This window comes from Etheostoma cragini, chromosome 22 (assembly GCF_013103735.1).
Source record: "Etheostoma cragini isolate CJK2018 chromosome 22, CSU_Ecrag_1.0, whole genome shotgun sequence".
In the NCBI taxonomy this organism is placed as follows: Eukaryota; Metazoa; Chordata; class Actinopteri; order Perciformes; family Percidae; genus Etheostoma; species Etheostoma cragini.
This window is the reverse complement of record NC_048428.1, coordinates 17,658,288-17,669,120: the sequence shown is the minus strand read 5'-3', so window position 1 is coordinate 17,669,120 and position 10,833 is coordinate 17,658,288. Positions and strand designations below refer to the sequence as shown.

Below are 10,833 nucleotides of genomic sequence, written 5' to 3'. Positions count from 1 at the left end.
TTGAGGAGTGTTTGAACTGGTGCCTTTGAAACATAAATAACTGCAATTTCTTTGTACAATTATCTTCCTATACATCTGCCACTGCTGTAGTGTATGCTGATGTGTGTGATGTCCTGAAAAGGATGTTTGTTTGTCTTTCAAATGACAGCAGTCTAATTCCACAGCACTTTGAACATCAGATGTGTAATCTGAAGCTCTTTTTTAATATTATAATGTACAGGGAATGGGATGAAATAATGTGTTGCAGTAGAACGGGGCCAGATAATAGTTGCAAATACAGTCCATCTTAACATTTGCTTGGACTTGACTGCAGTAGGCTACCAGATGGCTGGAATTTGCCTTGTAGGACAATACAGTAAATATCACGGAGGTCAGAGGACAACACACAAGTTCATAAATGTCAATTCAGCATACTTATTCGGAACTATTAGTGTTTTCTTTTCCCTAAATCCTTACCATTTTATAATCCAATTGCATTTAAACAAGTGATAGTTAAACGGTTGAATTTACTGAGTTAATGTTCTTTTTAGCTATCTAAAAAGTAAATACGTAATTTATTGTGTGACAGTTCTCACGCTCATTTTATTGTGGAGGAATGCAAAATGAGATTACTTTTATTTTTATGACATTAAACAGCTTCCTAAAATGAAACAGATGTTTTTTTTTTATGTATTACAGTACAATATTTTTTTATAGAAAACGTTTGACTATTTTTGGTATAAATAGCAACACCTTATTTCAACCACTGGTAGGCTACTGACTAGCTACTGAGTAATTTAGAAATTTATATATTTCTGGATTAATGCATGACACTAAAAACTAGGTTGCTGCTCGTAGAATAATGACGCTAATACAATAGTTTTAAAATCGCGTTTTGTTTCCCTACGCTCGCGCAAGTGAGTCGGAAAACAACAATACGCATGCTCAAAGCTGATTGTGTTTTTGTCAAGCTGCAAACTGATAGGTGCTGCTCGTAGTTGTCTTTCGTTAGAGAAGTTAGTAACGTTAACTGCGGTCACTATGAACGATTTGGATTAGCTAGCTATATTCAACAGCACACGTTAAAATTCGTCTTTTAAAGACAACTTAGAGGTTAAACACCTCGGTGCACATCAACAGCGGGTTATTGTCGTGAGCCAAACCTTTGGTAAATATAATAGTTTATTTAATGTCGAGTGCGGTTCCCCAAAACAAGACGGCTAGCTAGCTAACTGCTAACATTAGCGTTAGCTTGCAAAGAAGACGAATTTGCTTCCCGTGTGTCAATAATCGATTTATTACGATTAAGAACAGGATTTCAGGACCTCAAGCATCTTTCTGAGAGAGATGACCAAACAGAATTAAGCAGCAAGACAACGCGGTCAAGTTCGACTTGCTCAGCAAAACCAACCACCCAAACTGACAGCCCATACAAACAGGTATGTGCCCAGACGGATTTTCACCCGTTTTAAACCCATAGAGAGTTACAGAAACTCAACAGTGTGGGAAATGTTTAATAGCACATTCTGTCAAATTGTGTAATTTCCGGTTTTGCGTCTCTCCAAAGAGACGTTGGTTATTGCTCCACCATTTTTTCCCATAAAAACATCACTAAATTATTCATGGAATGGTCAAAGTAAAAGTGTTACCTATTACCAAGGATGTTATAGAAACTTGCATAGTGTCAACACCTTCTCTTTGCGCATATTAAATAACAATACAGAAAAGGTCAGAGGGCCATAGCCAACCAAAACGAATTTATGTATCTAGAAAACTATCCACATTGTCTAAACAGTATTTACAGTGGGGGAAATAAGTATTTGACCACTTGCTGATTTTGCAGGTTTGCCCACTTCTATCTCTACGATCTATCATTTTAATCATATGTACATTCTAACAGTGAAAGACAAAATCCCAAAGAAAATTCCAGAAAATCACATCATATGAATTTATTAAAATTGATAACCATCTGATGAGGAAAAACAAGTATTTGACCCCCTGGACAAAGAGCATGTTAATATTTTGTAGAAAAGCATTATTGGCCAGCTCTATATTCAGGTCTGGAGACTGGCTAGGCCACTCCAGAACCTTGATGTGCTTCTTCTTCAGCCACTCTTTTGTTGCTTTGGCGGTGTGCTTAGGGTCGTTGTCCTGCTGAAACACCCATCCTCGACCCATCTTCAGCTCTCTCATTGAGGGAAGGACATGTTGGTCTAGAATTCCACGACACATGGCCCCGTCCATCCTCCCCTCAATATGATGGAGTTGTCCCGTCCCCTTGGCTGAAAAGCACCCCCAAAGCATGATGTTGCCACCAACATGTTTGACGGTGGGGATGGTGTTCTTTGGGTTGTACTTGGTGTTCTTTGCCCTCCAAACACGACGAGTTGAGGCCAAAAAGTTCTATTTTGGTCTCATCTGACCACATCACCTTTTTCCAGGCCTCTTCTGAGTCGTCCAGGTGGTGAATGGCGAACTTCATGCGGGCCTGTACATGTTTCTTCTTGAGCAGACCTTGCGTGCGCTGCGATTGGGGCTGTGTCTTAAAGAAAGACTAACTGGCTTGTAGGAGCCAGAATACATGCTGTTTGGTAGGGGGTCATATACTTGTTTCTCCTCATCAGATGGTTATCAATTTTTATAAATTCATATGATGTGATTTTTGGAATTTTCTTTGGGATTCTGTCTTTCACTGTTAGAATGTACATATGATTAAAATTATAGATCATTGCATTCTTTGTAAGTGGGCAAACCTGCAAAATCAGCAAGGGGTCAAATACTTCTTTCCCCCACTGTACATTTAGTACAACATACAGATGAATTATTTGGGTTTGCAGAGCATCAGGTTTGAAATGGATAATTCAAGATTCAAAATCAACAATAATAAATATAATAATTAAAGAGAATACATATTAAAGTGTATTCACAGTATTCCAGTCACATTTTGTTATTGCACGTTCAGTTGAGAACAGCACACAGAAATAAAACAGCAGGTATTAGTGGAACTCAAAAGTAGTGGAAATGAGTGCCTGAGCTGAAGGACTAATTCAAGATGTGAAAAGAATGCACACACAAAAGTCTGAACACACCTAATAGAAATAGAAAGAATAGAAACTTGGCATAGACACTAATTATAGGAAATGTGACCACAAACCATGTCGGAGGCAAAGTGATTTTAAATTTTACAATTGCATTCAACTCTAGTCCCATTGTCAAGTTTGTTTCATTATCCCATGAATGTTCTCATTTGAAGAAACTTTTCTCTCCCAGCACATGTTTTCTACTGAGTCTGGCTAAAAATCAAGAGCAAGCATGGCTGTCCTTGGCCAAATACTGTAATCACTACAATCTCTACCCAGATTAAGTCATGTAAGTATTTTATTGGTGTTTTGATTGCCTGGCTGAAAGTTTAGTCTATGAGGCTCTTGTTATCAGGTGCTTTTCAGGTTCTTTAAGGTCCTGTCAGATTCAATTACAATCTTGCACATGCCTCTGACCTGTAGCAGTTTAAGTTGGTCCAGGCAATGTACAGAGGTGATACTGTGTGGACCTAGCCTAATGTTCAAACATCTAAATTGCTCATATTATGCTTTTTGGCTTTCCCCTTTCCTTTATTGTCTTATATATCTTTGTCTACACCATAAGGACTTACCATCTCCAACAGAAAACACTGCTTTTATAGTTCAGCCTTTATGTCTGTGACAAACGCGCTTAACTTTTTTTATAATTCTCGCCTAGCTACTAGCGTGGCACCCCCTCATGCTCTGCAACTGACTGGCTAGCAGTACTTACTGCGCACGTGCAACTCCCAACAAAGATGATACAGAAGTGTGATGCTCGGCAGCTAAAACAGAGAGCTCAACACACAGGGCGAAAAGAGGAGCTGCAGCAATTTTCAGTACAACAAATATATGGTGTTGTCTGAAAATTAAGCCACATACACCTATTCTGGTACAACCTCTCAATACAATTATGAACCTGAAAATGAGCATAATATGAGCACTTTAAGCAGAGTTGGTGCCTTGAGTTTTGAGGATGCTGCATCGCCTGAACTCTTCTATGACAGAGGCCAAAGTAAAGCATGCAGACCACAGGAGCTTTCTATGGATTAAGCTGAAATGTTCCTCTATATTATATACAAATCCAGGGCATGTTGATCTTGATTCGTTGTACGAATCATGTTCGATCTTTACAGGTTTTGCCAGCGCCTAAACATAACCATAAAAAGGTAAATATTACTCTAGTCACTAGGAGGGGATATTGGATTGCATATTGGATAAATTGGAGGATATACGTCTTTTCTTATTTAAATAGAAAATGTAATCTAGTCAGAATTACAGTTCCTTGCTTTTTAAATTTGTTGTAGCCTATGAACATACTAAAGACAATGTTATGTCCTCATATGTCTTGTTTTGTCAAACCAAAGATACATTTAAAATATCAGAAAGCAGCAAATTCTAACATTTGAGAAGGTGAGGTGGTTATAATTATGCCATGGTTGCTCAAACAATAACTGAAATAGATTGTATTGATGATTTAAATAGTTGCTGACTAACTTTTGGTCGATCAACTAATGTGACTAAGCATTTTAACTCCATGCTGCAGACGCCACTTCATGCTTCATCCTGACAACCAAAGAGGGACCAGATTGACAGATCGTCATCATATTTCATTCATTTCAAGTATTCATATAGAAAGGAAACTGTACGTTGTTATAGAGGGGGCATTGAGAAACAGTGACTGGAGCCAAACCAAGAAGTTACTACTAAAACTTAGAGAGCCGAAACGTGGAAATGACAATACGCTGGCTCTGGCTGTTATTCACACTGCAATTAGATAAAGTCTTGCAATCAAAGCGGTTTTAGGATAAGTGCTGCAGTGATTCTAGGCTCTAGGTTTTTGTTAGGCAGGATCATTTAAAGCTGGTCTTCATGGAAATGAGGAAGCAATCGTCCAGTCTGTAGAAATTATATATGATGCAACAATTGGATTATAATCTATTCAGCAATCAATAGTGCTGAGTGTATATTATACCCTGCAATCAATAGTGCTGGGCATTTAAGAGAGCAAAATAATGGTCAGAGAAAGCATTGATGCCTGATTTCCTGATTTCATACATTTAATTTCTAGAAGCGTGTCCGTAAGTGTAATGAAATTGAACACACAGACCATTACAAGCACAAACGCCCCTAGGTATCCACTAAGAGTCCATCTTTCTTTAGTTCTACAGAGCCAGAGACAACGCAGGCTTTAGGAGATTGAGTCTTCAAGTTCCTTTGGGTCCAGCATATAATACAACAGTAAACAACAATAACCATAATCAAAATGGAAAAGGCAGGAACCCTTTAATTTGTGCTTGTACCCTTAGATGTCATCATTAGATAATCGAGGCCTGAGGTTGCTGTATGTGCAACAAATTAATGCACAGCACTCTCCTTACATCCAGTAATATAAAGTACCTTTCAGGTCCCTTTTGGTGATTTTAAGGGATTATTCCACATAGTAAGCTCTACTTCTATTTCTATTCTATTGGTGCTTCTGTCCCTTTACTACTCAGTTGAAGTCATGTTATGCAAAACATTCTGAAGCAAAGCCAAATAAATTTGCTTGTCCTGGCTGATGGCCATGCTGACTAGGGGGCTCCCGGTCCCAGCTGTTTTTGATGCACTATTATGCTAATAAAAAAAATTAAGGTACATTTCATCAAAGCATGTGCTGAAATTATGCTTTCTGTCTGGAGCGGATCAATGCTCATGGCCCTCCTTGAGGAACGCAGGGATCAGTCCGGACATTGTTATGAAATCTAAAACTGAGTTTTATGAGATGCAACGTGTAAGTGGTGTCTATCAAAAGCTGCTCAAAAGTGGTGAGTCAATAGAGATATTAACATCACACATGCATACAGACAAAATCAATGATGATAATCCGAAGTAATAGCCCTTGAAGCCTTTCTTACATTTATTTTAACGCATTTTCTGTCCCAGTGAGATTTCCCTGACAGATTGCTTGCCTAAGTGCTGTATTTTTCGAGCTCTTTGATTAATCTTCATTGTCTAGTCTGTCCCTCATTATTGATCCACTAAACACACACTTAATCGTTGCTACTAAATACAGTTTTAATAACATCTGCTGATGCTGTACTTTTTGTCTGTGTACCCATTTCTTCCTCACTAACCGCTTGTCACCTGTCCTCTTGTGTTACACTCTAAGGAGTTTTCAAGTGTAGGCACAGCAGTATGCCCATACATACACAGTCCCAATAAATTACCTGGCTCTATCAGCATGATGCCCCATAGTGCACCGGTCTATTGCCACTGGTTTCTCAGTGTCATTCAACATGTTTACGATGTGAGGATTAGAAATCAATATCCCTGTCTGATGCTTGTGTGGGCGTACGCAATTAGCAGCTACAGCCTCAGACCAGTGGCAGACAGATCAACTAGTATCCACACATCGAGTAAGCTGGAACACTTCACACTGCATATTGTTTTCGAGATCAAATGTGTTTGCATCAAAACTAAACTGCATCAAAACTAGTTTGCAAGTGAGCGGAGAGGTCCAAACAGTCACTGTAGCTACAAGTATTGGATACTATTGGCGCGGCTTACATTTTGGATATTGTAATATCGGGATTTGACCCAAGTGTCGTCTTTTTTTCTGGGTTTAAAGGCTGCTTTCCAGTTAAGTGATGTTATTTTCTGAATTTACAAGACAAAATAGTTGTTTATTATTTGCCTTTACTCACTTAGTCATTGTATCCACATTCTTATTATTTATCAAAACACCTTGTGTGCATATTTTGTGAAAGCACCAAATTGAACGCCCACAGTTCTGCCCCAAGTATTGGATAAATTCTTAAAATAGCTCAAAGAAATGGATACATGTTTGAAATGTGCAACTTCAGGCACTCCAAGTGGTAGTGAACACAAACTTGACCAAACCACTAACCAATAGTGTCAAATAACATTGCGTTTAATATCAGTTCATATGAACACATTTGAAATTTACCGGGCAATTAGTGGCGACTCCAGGAAGTAACTGGTCCCGGCCAAGAAATATTCTAGCACATAACCCCCTTAAAATGGCAAATTGTCGTTTGTACACATGGTTTTATATACAGATTAAACAAACTCATTTTATTGTCTTTCGGTCAGAGCAGGGCCAGCCGTTTCCCCTGTTTCTGGTCTTTGTGCTAAGCTAAGTTTACCAGCTCCCGGCTCCAGCTACAAATTTACTGTACAGACATTATGAGAGTGGGATCAATTCTCTCTTCTGACGCAAGAATGCAAATAAGAGCATTTCTCAACATGTCAAACTATTCCTTTCAGTGCACAATGTTTTATGAGTAGTTTCTAACCTCCCTTCAACAAACCTGTCTTCCAATTACAAAATTTGAGAGAGGGTGGGAATTGCGTCTCCCAATACAATATCATCACGTTATTTATGCCACGATACGTTATTGCGATTTTAAACATGTTGCAACATACTGCGGTATATTGCAATTTATAATTGTATAATCTTTTTTTCCAACTTCTAATTTTTCAATTTCAAATGATGTCCCCAAAAGAACTTTTGTCAACATCTGTTTTATCTAACAAGATACATTTCTCTCTTTGTTCATATCACTTTAATTATATTGCTGCAAAATGGGATTGTCAAGCAGACAAACTGACAGCACATATTTATAATAAAATATTGATACTTGGCACCTGTGTATCGATACAGTATTGTCACTGAAAATCTCGCGATACTACGCTGTATGGATTTTCAACCCACCCCTACTATCGACCAAAGATTTTTCTGGGAATAATAAGCGACACCTTGATGCATTCGCAAGCTCTACAAATGGTTTTAGGCTTTATTTAATCCACCCAATTTCCTCAACTTTACCATTTCTGTTTGCAGCTTATTTCATTCATTAGTTGGTTTAGGCATATTTTTGTTTTCGAAAAAGCTAAACGTCTTTTGAAATACTGGAAAAAGGAAATCAGCCATTTATCCATTCAACTGTTGTGTGGGTGGCATGCTAGGCCACTGGCTAGACAGTGTCACCTTGTGTCACCCGTGGGACTGAAAACAGTCACCACGCACTCCCGACTCTGGGGAGAAGGTTATTACGCACGGGGAGTGACCACCGCTCAGCAACAGGGCTCCCCCAAAGGCAAAGCATCTATGCATTTGAATAATCTATTGCACCAGCTCACACATTTGCATATTTGGACACTTCCAAGTCACTGGGGCACTATGATTCACTTCCCTCTGCCAGACTGTGTTGTTACTAGTATGAAACAGGATGGATATTAAGTTTGTTTGAATGCAAGTTCCCTCGTGAATTTTGAAGGCCGCTATGTAATAAGAAATAAGAAAAACAAAAAGTGACGCCATCAGACTGTAGCATTACTTTGCTGTTTCATTTGAAGACATCAGTGACTGCGGGAAGTTTTGTCCACAAGGAGATACCTGAGAGGGCTCTAAATTCTGAAGAAGACTGACACGAGTGTGAATTTAACAATTGCCAGTTAGAGTGTAAAGAGGGGTTGTGTGGTGTGCAGTGAAGCAGCCCCTCCATGCTCTCTGCCTCTTACCCACCTCTCATGGATTCTGTAATGGATACAGCCTCTGAAGGATTTAAGGACAACCAGGCTGCTCACCTGTTAAAGTAGAGCTTGTCTATTCTTCTTTTTTTAAGCACTCCATCCACTGGCAAACTTTGACAAAGCATGACTTTTCTGCTGCACGCAAATGATCTGGGGGTTAGAGGGAATACGTGTTGTTATTCAGTGTTTTACACATGCATGGCACACAATAAAAAGTAATTAAATCCGTACTCTGACCTTTTGTGATGTTTCGACAGCTCTCTGCTGTGTATTCACCACATTTTTTAAATGAGTGTGGAGTGTTTGAGCGCTGATATCCACCAGTGCGCTGCACTGAATCAACAGAAAGCAACGGGGAACACTGTGTAGTCATGCACTCACCACTGAGGTTATTGTGAGGATTGTCTGGGAAGAAAAAGAAGAGCACAGAGGAGCAACAAGAATGAAATATGTTAGTCTGCCAGTTTGTCACAAAAGCGGTGTGCTCCTGTGTGATAGACTGGCAGACCATGCTAGCTCTGTATCCTTGGGGACACACAGGCTACTGTTATGGAGTTGCATTTTTTTGCAAAGCTCCTCATTTTCTGAAGCAGAGAGACAGAAAGAGAGCGAGAGAGAGAAGCCACTGGTTTTGGTGTCATGGAGCAGACATGCTTCAGTCTTGTTAGGCTGCTTGCGTCTGTGAAGGTTTATGGCCTGTGTCGAGCAGAAAGTCCACAATCAACTATCATGACATGGAGGACAAGAAAACAAAAACAGGTTACACTGGATGGACCCTCTTAGCAGCATTTGAGTGTGTGTGAAGAGCTGCCCAAAACCTTTATTTAACGACATGTGAACAGCAGGTGAGAATAAGAGCCAGAATTTTGAATTTTCACTTGACACTGTGTGTAGTTGAATCACTTCCACTCTAGGCAAGTTTATTTTCATAGCTTGGACTCAAAATGTTGTCCAAGATGGCTTTGCAATTGGTACAGCATACACTCTATCCTAGACCCCCCATTCAAATAAGGGAAGAACTCCCTGCGTGCAATAGACGTTGCATTAAGAGTGTAGACAAAGCTAGATGTCTAGTCTTATATGTCAACAGATTAACAATAAACAGACTTTCTTGACTTGCAGAATTATACATTTCAAACTGAACATCATGTATGTAATTCATGGCTCAATTCAAATGGAACAATCAAATCATTTGTATTTCCCCTTTCACTAGCATTCAACTTTAATCCACATTAAGGTCCCACGGCGGTCCACCGGAAGGGGAGGCACTTTGCCTCTCTATTGCAATGAAAATAAACACAATTACGTTACACAACCAAGAGCTACAAAATAGCAAAACTACAAATGAACAGGAAACCAGAATAACAGTTTTAATTTAAGTCATCCACTACAAAATGATACCATATTTGATTGTTGAACACCTCATTCCAAATCCATGGGCATTAATCTGCTGCTATAACAGCCTCTACTATCACTATTTTGGAACCTGGCTGCAGGGATTTGCTCCCGGTCAGCCACAGAGGTTGAAGATGTGCGATAAGGTCTAGCATTCCATTTTATCCCGAACGTGTTGAATGCGGTTGAGTTCAGGGCTCTGTGCATGCCAGTCAAGTTCTTCCACATCAAATTGGGAAAACCATTTCTGTATGGGCCCAAGTTTGTGTATTTGGGCAATTGTTCTGCAACAAGAACAGTCCGTCCCCAAACTGTTGCCATAAAGTTGGAAGCACGCTTTTGTCTAAAATAATTTTATGTTCTATCATTAATATTCTTTCCTTTTACAATTAAGAATAACATTTAGAATATGGGCAAAAAAGGATTTTTTTATATATATATATATATATATGTATATGTATGTATATATGTATATGTATATGTATGTATATATGTATATGTATATATATGTATATATATATATATATATGTATATATGTATATATATATGTGTATATATATGTATATGTATATGTATATATGTATATATATATATATATATATTTATATATATGTATATGTATATATGTATATGTGTATATATATATATGTGTATATATATGTATATATATATGTATATATATATGTGTGTGTATATATATGTGTATATATATGTATATATATGTATATATATGTATATATATATATGTATATATGTGAATATATGTATATATATGTATATATATGTATATATGTATATATACACTCACCGGCCACTTTATTAGGTACACCTGTCCAACTGCTCGTTAACACTTAATTTCTA

General features: G+C 38.3%; 2 long non-coding RNA genes across 2 annotated transcripts in view; one reads left to right on the top strand and one right to left on the bottom strand.

Moving 5' to 3' along the window:
• The window catches only part of LOC117937847, a 21,955-nt gene extending 14,892 nt beyond the window's left edge, over nucleotides 1-7,063 (bottom strand). The window contains exons 1-3 of the long non-coding RNA XR_004655269.1: nucleotides 7,052-7,063; nucleotides 6,248-6,251; nucleotides 4,488-4,492 (exon numbers count right to left, since the gene is read on the bottom strand). This is a non-coding gene — a long non-coding RNA (uncharacterized LOC117937847). The remainder of the gene's footprint in view (nucleotides 1-4,487; nucleotides 4,493-6,247; nucleotides 6,252-7,051) is intronic.
• Nucleotides 1-10,833, top strand: part of LOC117937845 — a 456,187-nt gene that overhangs the window by 412,763 nt on the left and 32,591 nt on the right. The gene's annotated exons all lie outside the window — the stretch shown is intronic.